This window comes from Salarias fasciatus, chromosome 3, assembly GCF_902148845.1.
Source record: "Salarias fasciatus chromosome 3, fSalaFa1.1, whole genome shotgun sequence".
Classification (NCBI taxonomy): Eukaryota; Metazoa; Chordata; class Actinopteri; order Blenniiformes; family Blenniidae; genus Salarias; species Salarias fasciatus.
The window spans coordinates 28,881,451-28,893,887 of NC_043747.1; the positions used below are offsets into that span (position 1 = coordinate 28,881,451).

The window sequence follows — 12,437 nt, forward strand, 5'->3', positions numbered from 1 at the left end:
TGTGAATCGCATTACTCTCTGATTCAGAAATGCCTTTTTGTTTTAGCTTTTGATATTTCCAACAATTTGTAATAATATTTTCAAGCAACATACAGTGTTTTAGCTCAATAACTGACTGGTCTACTGAATCCAAATCACTTGTGAATCACATTACTACACCGTCTGGTTCAGGCACACCTCTTTGTTTGCTCTGGCAATGTTTCTAATAATATTTGATAATATTTTTATGAAAAAAATATTTTTTTTTCTCAATACCGCACAGGTTATTTGACCTATTTACTCCAAATCATTTTTTAGAGCAAGCATTGATTATGCCGGACACGGTCTCAATTTGCAGGACGCGTGAAATGGGCTTCAAACGCTGTGCACGCACGCGCTACGCGGGACGGATGGTCACCATACATCTTGAATTATGTAGTAAAGAATAAGTGAAATCAGTGAAAAGATGTTTGATAGTTTAGATTCTCAGTTCCATCGTCAGTGTTTCAGACCTTCTCTCAAAGCTTTTCTCTCATACCTGAACCTTCTCAAAGTCATCTGAGGAATTGATTCCTAATGGAGTTCTGTGTTGAGATATATATATATATATATATATATATATATATATATATATATATATATATATATATATATATATATATATATATATATATATATTAGGGGTGTGAATCAACAAAACGGTTCGATTCGATCTCAATTCACAGGCTGCAATTCGATTCATAAAAATATTTAGCGATTCGATTTGATCCGATTCGATTCGATACAAATTGACAGTTTAATGTAACTGTCAGGCACTCTGTAACTAAGAGAGAAAAACAGAAATTAAACTTCAAAACAGCTTTTGTTGACTTTTTTTGTGTTCAGAGTAAACCAAAACAGACTCCAACAACTACAGTAATTTCAACAACTTCAATCTCTGCCTGTACTTAAAATACAATCCCAATGAAAAAAACTATGGTATAAAAAAAATAGATGAAAAAAATAAATTATTACAAAATAAAATAAATAAATAAATACAATGTCTATAAATAAATAAAAATAATATATAAATATAAATAAATTAAATAATGATAAATGCAAATAAAAAGTGGCCCGCGAACAATCATATCTGGCCGACCAGATGATTTTAGGAATCTGAGACACCTGCTTCACAGAGGCAGTAACGCCATCGATTAACCTGTCAGCATCCAGCTCCTCCTAAACCGCCTTCATTACCTGTGAAACACCTGAAACCCTCTGATTCAGTGAAAAACCTGCGCTGTGCTGCGTTCAGGGCACCTCGTAAAAGCGTCCTGCTGCAAACGTTGCAGTCAGAGGTTAGCTTAGCTGTTAGCCACCGACGAACTAGCTGGATTTGAATGATTCCTTCAGGCTTCAACATCAGTCGACGGGACGCATCTCAACTTCTGAGACGGTGGAAAGAAGATTTAAACTCGAGACGGAACGGGAAAGGTGTTGCTGACGGACAGTTCAGTTCTGAGAGGAAGTATGTGAGCGGCGTAGCGGCGGCTTGGAGAGAACGAAAGAAACATTGTTCTGGTAGGTTTAATTTTTGGGTTTAGCGTGGCTGTTTACTGTTCTGCTTGTTGTTTTATCTTCATCTTGATGTTCAGTGATCATCGTGTTGCTCTTGGATGCAGCAGGTGACGGTCGCTCAGCTGTGAGGCGTTCAGGTTCCAAAGTCACAATCAGGCTCTTTTCAGATCAGAGATAAAGCAGTAACATGGCGGCGACGTGAGACGCCGTTTTGCGCCGGAGGCAGCGTTTATGTATACATACTGGGCACAACATGTACTTTAATTTAAAAAACCGATGCACGGGCATAAATCCGGGCCATCGGACCGTTCTTAAAGGGATAGTTCGGGATTTTTGACGTATATCTGTTTAGCATCCCAGTCAGCAGTGTTGTTCATTCACACAGACTGACCCCTGATCAGCGTTGCCGCTTTTTGTATCTTCGATTACGGAGATAAACTTTAACCATCGTCTGAATGCAACAATCAAGCAAGAGCAAGAATCTGAAGGGTCTGGAGGGTCTGAAGGGTCTGAAGGGTCTGGAGGGTCTGAAGGGTCTGGAGGGTCTGGAGAGTCTGGAGGGTCTGGAGGGTCTGGAGGGTTTGCGCTTGGTGAGTTTCTAACAGGAAAAGATGTTTTCGCGTGTCTTTGCGTGTTGAGAAGCTTGAGCTAAAGAGCTAAAGCTAACCCTTTGAGAAGCTAACGCATGACGCATTTATTTTGAAGCTCTGATTGGTTGAAGTAGCTGTCAGTCAAAGTCCACAGGGGGAGAGGCGGGATTTTCAGTGAAACAGAGCGTTTTCTCTTCCGGGTCATATATACATACACACACACACACACACACACACACACACGTATATATATATATACATATATACAGTGAGTGGGACAGAGGCTCAAGTGCAGAAGCAACCAGACACGGGAAGTGAATTATTCAGGTTTATTCTGCAAAAGTTTATCAAATGTCCGAGAGTTGAGTCCGAGAGTCGAGTGTGGGAGCTGTGCCAGGTGGCGAGCGGCGGAGTGTCGGAGCAGAGTGGACGGTGGTGCTGGCAGCTGAGGGAGGCTGTCGAGGTGGAGGGATTCTCAGGGAATCCTCCGGAGGCTTGGCAGCAAGGTGAGCGAGTGGCAGGCGAGGAACAGACGGAGGTGATCTGGATGGAAGAGAGTACAACGGTCCGGCATCGGAGGGTGGACAACAGCCAGGGACGGGGAATGCACGGTCCTTCCCGGGGTTGAGCGCCTCCCCCCAGCGATCTCGGCCAGATCTCACCGAGTCGGTATGGGCGGGCCATAGGGGGCCTCCCTCCCCACCCCCAAGGGCCTGTGCCCCCCCACTGGAGGGCCAGATTTCTTTTTTAACAGAAAAAAATATAGGTCAGGGCCACACGGTGGCGCAGTGGTTAGCGCTCTTGCCTCACAGCAAGAAGGTCTTGGGTTTAAGTACCGGCCGGGGCTCGGGGCCTTTCTGTGTGGAGTTTGCATGTTCTCCCTGTGTGTGTGTGTGTGTGGGTTCCCTCCTGGTTCTCCGGCTTCCTCCCACGGTCCAAAAACATGCATGTCAGGTTAAGTGGTCATCCTAAATCGGCCCGAGGTGTGAATGTGAGTGTGAATGGTTGTTTGTCGATGTGTCAGCCCTGCGACAGACTGGCGAGCTGTCCAGGGCGTACCCCGCCCTCGCCCGCAACAGCTGGGATTGGCTCCAGCCATCCGCGACCCTGAAAAGGATTAAGCGGTCTAGAAAATGAATGAATGAATGATGCAGTCTTTGTCACGAAGATATTAAAAAGGAACAAGTGTAGTTTTCGTTTTCTGTAATGTCTATGTACATTATGAAGGTGTAACAGAGTGGTGTGTGTGGTCAGTTTGGATGATGGTACGCTCCTCTCAGCTTTCCCAGTCACCCAGAAGGACACACAGGTTCACCGGTTAACAAAAGGAGTACAGAGGTTCCAAGTTGAAAATAATGTATTCTTTTATTTGTTGAATTCGGTTAAATTACCTTTACAAAAAAAACCTAATTTACAGACGAGCGCTTCATTTCAGTCAAAAGTCCCGTGCGAGCGGATGGGTTGGCCCACATCAACACGCCACTGTACCGAAGACACGACACAGGATAACAGTTCATATGACAGCAGCTCCAGGACGAAACAAAGACAAAGACAGCCGTGGTGTGTCTGCGCTGGAAACGGGGCTCGAACAGGGCAGAACCTAATAAATGAAAAGGGTTTGTTACAGCCTGCACACCTGTTGATTAACAGAAAGTTACCACAACATACCGCTTCCTACTTCCATTAGCGGGGCAAATGTTCAGACCAGCACCGGACCATCGGGACCCACGCGCCCGATCTACAGCTGCTGCGGCATGCGCTTGACGCGCTCCCCCCGGAGCCATCGCGACACTGCAGGGCGTAACTTTCATCAGGACCAACACGATATATTTCATAGGAGGGGAGTTAGCCTGTACCTGCTCTCATGGAACACCGCTACCAGCCAGAGCCAACCCGGAAGTGCAAGAACCAGAGGACAACACAGACGTACGAGGGGTTTTTATAGCGCCCCCTGCCAATAGGCTGAGAACAACAATAAACACCCATCCTGCCACAAAGGCAGCCTATGTCAGTGTTGCCAGCAAGTTACCGTGCATTTTTTATGAGTCAGCAAGAGAGTTTTTGCGATGTACAAAATGAATATACGTAATGTCGTGGAATTTTATTTAAAAAAGTATCCTAGGCCAGTCACGGTGCAAAAAACCCCACAAACATATATTCCAGAAAAAACGTAAAATCCTCAAGTATATCCACTCTTGGTTCTTGAAGTCTTCCATCGTAGTTCTCCTCAGAAAAATCAGGCAGAGTCAGAGTCAGAATGCAAAAGGAGGACTTTATTCCCAAAAACACCTCCTGGCAGTCAAGCCGACCAAAGAACTGACGCGCCGAGCGCTCTCCGCTCCATCTATTTATACTATTTCTTGAGAGTTTTTTGCTTCTCAATTGATTCTTCGTCAAAACACAATCACTCAAAACCATTCGTTGCTTCTCAATTGACTCTTCCCCCCTCCCCACAAAGGTCAATGTTCGTGACCCCTTGGGAGGCCCTCTCAGTCTCCATCAAGTCTCCATCAAGTCTTCCCAAATGCCAGGTGTTGTGCAACAAATCATGGTGTTACATTTCTTGTCCAATGAGCCTCATTTGCACCAGAGGGAGACAGAGAGACAATTGACCTGTAGACTTGACTTTAGAAAAAAACAAACTGTCCAGCTGCCAAGAGGCTGCCGTAAAAATGAAACATGGCAGGCTGGCGAACAGAAAAAGGATACATGTCTTTTCTACGCCTGTGTCTACTAGCCTACTATAACTCACAGAGACATGCATTACATGAACAATAGTAAATAACATAATATAATAAGCATGATGTGAAGAATATTATAAAATTATTCAACAGTACACAAATTCAAGTCTGAACGGATAAATGCACCTTAGAGTAGGGCTGGGTACCATTTAACAGTACCTCAGTGGTACCAACTGAAAAACTTCGACAGTAGCTCAGTTGGTAGAGCAGGCCGTCTTATAACCAGAAGGTTGGCGGTTCGATCCCCGCTCCCGCAGGCGTAAAACTGTCGTTCTTCCTCCTCCTCCACCTCCTTGGGCAAGGCACTTCACCCACGTTGCCTAGTATGAAAGTTGTGAGAGTGAATGGTTGGTGGTGGTCGGAGGGGCCGATGGCGCAGATTGGCAGCCTCGCTTCCGTCAGTCTGCCCCAGGGCAGCTGTGGCTACAGTAGTAGCTTACCACCACCCAGTATGGAGAGAATGAATAATGCAATGTAAAGTGTCTTTGAGTGTCCTGAAAAGCGCTATATAAAACCAATGCACTATTATTATTATTATATACGATTGCCGTGTGTACGGGTATCAGTTTGGGTTCTTAAAGCGGCTGCACAGTCAATCAACATGTGTGGAAACGATCGTTCAGTTTTTCTCTTTTACTGAAAAAAACGCTGCATCGCATCATTGAACATGTCACCACGTCTTGTCGGCTCACACTCTTTTTCTAACAACATGCAGAGAGAGCCTGCAGCGGCTGCGGCGCCATTCTTCTTCTGTGGCGTCTGTGTAAAATAAGGTTGAACATGCAAACAGCACCCCTAGTGGCATGAAGTGCAAAATGCAGTCATGGCGTCGTCTGTGCGCCGTGAAGGCAGGTACCGAAAAAAGTACCGTTCAGGAACCGGTGCCGTATGTGAGGTATCGAAAAAGTACTTGTACCCAAAAAATATCTAAGGGTACCCAGCCCTACTGATGAGGAGGTTCATTTGGGAGAAATGCTGCTTCCAGAGGACAGCGCTGTAGGTTCAAAGCGTGTGTGCTTGCGTGTCTGTGTCTGTTTGTTTGTACTGTCTCCATGTTCATGGTGGCTCATCAGGCAGCAGGAAGTGATGTGACAGGATCCCTGACACCTGATTGGCTGCTGACTCAGTGTTTTTTTTTCTTTTTTTTACGAAGTCACGTAATTTACAAGACACTGTGGCATTGTGAATGTGTACAGACACGTGCTGCCATAGTTATTTTTTCTCAGTGTTCTCCTTCACAAGGATTTAGATGATTTTTCAATCTTTTTCTCTAAAATGTGAAGCTATAAAACAAAAAAGAAAAATATTAAAATGAACTGAACAACTGTTGAATTTCTAAACAATTTTCTTATCCATTTAAAATCGGTATGTTTGTAAGAACCAAAAAGGAGTAAAAAAAAATGTAACAGTCACAATAATGTCAGTTTAAAAAAAAATATGTGCAGCAGTTCTCCTAAGTCACCAGCAGGGGGCGGAAGAGTCCACAGACTGAGAAACATGTTTCTCATCAGAGTCAACAGCAGGTCCAGTTTTTAAAGATCCAACATGAGAATATTTTCTAACGTGGAGGAGAGGAGAGTCAGGAGAGACTCTAGTGTGTCTCTAAGTGTTAACCTGACGCAACATCATATCTTGTTCTGGAGCAGCAGCAGCAGGAGGAGGAGAGTTCTTCTTCTTCTTCTTCTTCTTCTTCTGGTGTCTTAGAAACATCACAACAACAAAAATACCAACAACAACCAGAGCAGCGACAGTCAGACCAGCACTCAGACCAACATGTCCTCCACTCCCTCCTTGTTCTTCTGGGTCTCCTGCAGACAGAAACAGAGTGAGGTAGAGGATGATGAAGAGCTGCTGTCTCTTCTCCAAACTCTCAGCAACAACGTGAAGAAACAACCTGCAGCTGAAACTACTGACCTGGAGGAACCACTGAGAGAGAGATGGAGGTGATCAGCTCATTGTTGTCTGTGTCCGTATTATTGGTTTCTCTCTGGATGAAACACTGAAATATCCCACTGTCATTGAAGGTCACTTCCTTCACTATCAGACTCACGTCTCCGTCCTTCATCGTTCTGTCCTTCAGCTCCACTCGGTTCTTGTAAATATCATGCTGGTCTTCTGGATTGATGTGTCCGTCTTTGAATAAAAAAACATAGTGGTTCTTCTCCAGGTCTGGTCTGTTCCACATTACAGCGTCGAAGGTTCCACTGTAGTTTAGAACTTGACACGGCAGAGTGACATTTTGTCCAACAGCTGAGATGATTGTCTGGACTGAACCTGAGAAGAAAAACACACACACACACACACACACACACACACACACACACACACACACACACACACACAGTCTGAGCTCTTTTATGACTGTTCAGATTTGTTGACTGACTTCAGAAACCTCAGTCGATCCTCCTTTGTCTTATTTTCTTTCAACTCCTCCTCCTCCTCCTCTTCCTCCTCCTCCTCTTCCTCCTCCTCCTCCTCTTCCTCCTCCTCCTCCTCCTCCTCCTCCTCTCTCTCACTCTCTCACTGTTGGAGGTAGACTGAGGCCGGAGCAGCTCGGCCTCAGTCACTGGTTCGATAGTTGTACCTCCAACAGACAAATTTAATACAGGAGAGTCTTTTAAAAGATAAGGTGATCCTCCCATCAATGATTTAGTCTTCTCGGTATTAATGACTAATTTATTTTCATTAATCCAAAGCTCCACTAACTTTAACTCTTCATTCAAAATTGTATTCCATTCCACAGAATTATGAGCGGATTCATACATTTTTGAATCATCTGCGTATAGTACAATGGAGGCACTCTCCAAAATAAAAGGCAACTTGTTCATAAAACTACAAAATAACAACGGCCCAAGACAACTACCTTGCGGCACTCCACAAGAGAGACTTCTTACCTCAGAATAACTGCCATGGAATACAACCATAAACTCTCGATTACTCAGATAACTATTCATCCACTGCAAAGCAGAATTTTGGAACCCACACAAACGTAACTTTTCCAAAAGTAAATTATGATCTAGTAAATCAAACGCTGATCTAAGATCTAACAATACAGTTCCAACTAGTCTTTTGTTTTCAATGTCATTTATCCAATCACCAGTCATCTGAGTTAAAGCTGTTGTGGACTCCCATTTCTTATAAACATGTTGTGACGGTGAATTCAACCCATTTTTACAAAAATAAACATTGATTTGTTCATATACTATTTTTTCCATGATTTTGCTCAAAGCAGGTAGAATACTTATAGGTCTACTATTTTTTGCAGAGAAAGACTCTTTAGCATTTTTAGGAAGAGGCACAATTTTAGCAACTTTCCACTGGACAGAACATCTACATTTTTCTAAACTGATGTTAATGATACGGCTCACAGGCATTGCAACAATGTCAGACACTAATTTTAATAACCTTGTATCAGGGGAGAGCGGTCATAATGAGCTATAAATGCAGTGCATGCCCAAGCCCTTCAGTAAAATAATTGAAAATATTCATCTGTCAGTGTGTTCTATAATGCAGTACGTTTGTTCTACTGTTTCAGTCTGAAATTCCTGCCTCATCTGTCCCGTTTTGTTTGCGAAAAGCTGGAAAGCTGACAGCTTGTTTCGCACATGCACACTGCGATACTGAGTGGTCTCCGCACTCGGGGCTGCGTTTACTCTGCATGAGCATTTGAATGGCAGAAAAGCTGTCAGTGAAGCAGCTTATCTGCCAACGTGCACGCTCAGAACTGGATTCACTTCACAACCTGACTTCACTGCCCTGTAGTAGTCGAGTCAAAGTGAGTGAAATCAATACGATTCAGTCTTTGCGTTCAGTTTCGTTTTCCCGGAGAACTTTTGAAGAAAAGAGGGAAATAATTTCAAGTGGTCGACCTCCTCCTGATGTAGTCATCACAGAAACGGTAAAGAATTTTGTCCGTCACTTTCAAGCTAGCACATATGACGATAAACGTGAATGAAACATACGTTTGTTTTAATATATCTGATAAACTTAGTTTATTACCACTGTGCCGACTTTCTGAATGGATTAATCAGGCTAAAATAACAGTTTGCAGGACGCAGAGACTCTGATGATCCACCGCTGTCCATCTCATTCGTGCGCAGTTACACGCTGCTGTATTTCCTACGAGACAGCGTCAGTCAGAAAACAGTCTGATCCTGCTGATCTGCTCTAAGATAAAATACTACACATCAGGAGAGCTGACAAAACTCAGTGTGTGCCTCTCTGTTAACCTGTTCAGCGCTATGGCTCTGAGATGTTTGGCTCTGCAGCAGCGGTCGATCTGTCGGCGGGAGAGAGAGTCCGCCGTCAGGTTTATAAGAGATAAAATACAGCCATAATCACTTTAATAAGAGCTCACTCAAGGGGAGCTGCTGTAACATCAGGTTTTGCGTTATGGGAACAAACTTCTCCAACACTGTAAAGCTCAGTTCAGGTCTCTGTTGCCTCTCATCACACACCTTGTGCGTAATGTCATTAATGTTAAACTGAGCAAGCGTGCCACTTCTGAAGTCTGAACTGTCACATCACAGTCTGCAGTCAGGCCACATGAGAAGTGTAATCTGAACAGCCAAAGGAAAAAAAAAATTGGGAAATGAGCAATAAGGACTGCTGTGTGACCATGTTTTTCTTGTTCTCTTGGTTTGTAACTTCACATCTGTTTGATGCATTTCAAAGTGACATATTCGCTCTCTGTGGTGCTGAAGCTTGTAAGTCCCGCTTGTTGCGGGTGTATGTTGTGTAATGATGTTATTATGACTTTTATTGTTTGGATTAAAGGCCCAGTCATTTGCCCCGCCCCCGGCCCGGCTCTGATTTGTTCCGCTAGTGGCGTGGAGGGAACGCTTTATTCATCCCGGTCCCTCACTATAATATAGAGTAGAGGGAACGCTTTATTAACGCGTCCCCACACTATAGAAGGCGTGCCCTGGCCTTAAAGGGGCTGTATCCTGCTTTTTTAGCTCGTCCAAACCCTAGAAATGGCATTAACATGGTATAGTTTATTTTTGGTGCTAAGGAAAAGTAGTTTTGTGTGAAATAAAAGATTTTCTGGGGCTAATTCTGAAACCAGGAAGAGAAAACGCTCCGTTTCACTGAAAATCCCGCCTCTCCCCCTGTGGACTTTGACTGACAGCTACTTCAACCAATCAGCGCTTCAAAACAAATGCTGGCTAGCTTTAGCTCTTTAGCTCAAGCTTCTCTACACGCAAAAACGTTTTTTCCTGTTAGAAACTCACCAAGCGCAGACCCTCCAGACCAGGGCCGGCCCGGCCCGGGCTTCAGAGGCGCCCTGGGCGAGCCCGAGACGAGCGCCCCTTGGGAGCGTGTTTTTCGAGCGGTCCCGACATTTGTTGGGGGGGGGGGGGGGGGGGGGGGGGGGGTGCGCTGCGCTGAGGAGCGATGCGATGCCGAACAATACCGATCAGTGCCGGGCAGCGCCGAGGACGAGGAGCGCGGTGCGTCGGACTGCTGCACAGCGGGGCACACGGAACACAGAGCGTCGTGGCGCCCCTTGTACGACCGCGGCGCCCCCCTCGGGACGTGGCGCCATAGGCGGCCGCCTAGTTCGCCTATGCCTAGAGCCGGCCCTGCTCCAGACCCTCCAGACCCTCCAGACCCTCCAGACCCTTCAGACCCTCCAGACCCTCCAGACCCTTCAGACCCTCCAGACCCTCCAGACCCTTCAGACCCTCCAGACCCTCCAGACCCTTCAGACCCTCCAGACCCTTCAGACCCTCCAGACTCTTGCTCTTGCTTGACTGTTGCTTTCAGACGATGGTTAAAGTTGATCTCCGTGATCAGAGTTAGAAAAAAGCGGCAACGCTGATTGCCGAGGGCCTGGGGGGGGGGGGAAGAGCCTAGAGTTGCCAACCGTTCCTTGAAAAACGGAATCGTTCCGTATTTGGATGTAAAAGTGTGCGTTCCGTATTGTGCTGAAAAGGAACGCACTTTGTTCCGTATTTTTGTGAGAGTCAAAACGTGAGCAGTGGAACTTGCGCTTTTTTGTGAAACCTTACGGTAAATTGTTCAGCGGCTCTCTGACGTTCTGTGACCAATGAGCTGACAGAGATGACTCGACAACACAGACTCACTCTGATCTCATTGGTCAAAAAAAGACCGTTCCTCGGAGGCTGCAGCAGCTCATTGGCCAGTAGTCAGTTCGTCACAGAGCGCATGGGAGGAGGGAAATCAAAACATTACAGCAGCAGCATGGCTTCCAGAGAAATGTGAGTTTGCGCCGTTTCCATATCGGATATATCATGTTCAGTTCAGTGATTTGTGTCTGCTGCTGCAGACTGTGGAGTGTTTTCAGTTTAGAAACGGAACCTTGTTGGTTTTTCTGTTCAGAAGGTTTTTTAGTTTTGATTTTGCACTTTTTTAATTGAAAATAAAAAAAAGAACTTGTTAAAATCCAGAAGAGACAGCAGCTGTTTGATGTTATTTTGCACATTTAGCAAGAAATATAGAATAGAATAAGAATAGAAGACTTCATTAATCTCACAGTGGAGAAATTTACAGGTGTATCGGCTCATTGAACCCACAGCGGGGTGCAAAAGTAATGAATGGTGCAATAATTAACAAGTTACAGTGCAAATCATACTAGGATTGACAATAGAAGCTAAAGACAATGAAGATTTAACTGTATGTACAACCTGAATCTTAAAAATGTAACAGGATATATATATATATATATGTATATATGTATGTATGTATGTATGTATATATATATATGTATATATATATATATATATGTGTGTGTGTGTATATATATGTGTATATATGTATATATATATGTGTATATATGTATATATATATATATATATATATATATATATATATATATTAGGGGTGGGACTCGATTAAAAAAATTAATCTAATTAATTAGGGCCTTTGTAATTAATTAATCTCAATTAATCGCATATCGATATTTGACCTGAGATCAGTGAGAACCTTTCTTTTTCAAATGGATTTTGGTATAGTGAATCAATATAGTGATACATGAGCTTAAGCAACAAAACACTGTTCATTTTTTCAGCAAGGAAGGAGGAATTTAACCAAGACAAATAAACCAATACACATTGATTAGTGCAACTTTTGTTGGGCTGGGCGAGGGTCCTTGAAGTAGTCGGAGTGACGTCCTCTTCAACTCTAGCTGTATGCCAGGCTTGCGTGTTGGTCGCTGCTGCGACATGCTTAGCATTCAGATGATATAGCAGGCTCGATGTGCTGCGATGGTATGCAAATTCTTTGCTGCACAATGTGCATACAGCTTTGGTTTTATCCACGCTGCCATCCGCTGGCTTTTTAAATCTAAATTTTCTGTGCATGAGACCAAGTAGTGCGCTGTCGTCAGGAGCAGTGTTGCCAACTCCCCAGTAAGGAAAGTCCCTATTGGCTGTCCTAAAAGTCGCCAGAAGTCGCTAGATGAGGTCGTTACCTAATTTGCAATTTGCATGTAATTGTAACGGACGCTGTAGGAGAGAGGAATTACGTCATGGGAGAAGCAAAATGTGAGTTAAAAAAACACCCTAAATATGTTTAGAACTGCAAATGAATTTTCTTCTGTTTATTC

At 44.2% G+C, this 12,437-nt stretch overlaps 1 long non-coding RNA gene across 3 annotated transcripts in view; it reads right to left on the bottom strand.

Moving 5' to 3' along the window:
- Window positions 1–5,951: 5,951 nt before the first annotated feature.
- The window catches only part of LOC115409550 (uncharacterized), a 10,043-nt gene continuing 3,557 nt past the window's right edge, over window positions 5,952–12,437 (bottom strand). For all 3 annotated transcript variants that reach the window (XR_003933983.1, XR_003933984.1, XR_003933985.1), the window contains 2 exons: window positions 6,782–7,141; window positions 5,952–6,675 (listed from right to left, as the gene is read on the bottom strand). This is a non-coding gene — a long non-coding RNA (uncharacterized LOC115409550). The remainder of the gene's footprint in view (window positions 6,676–6,781; window positions 7,142–12,437) is intronic.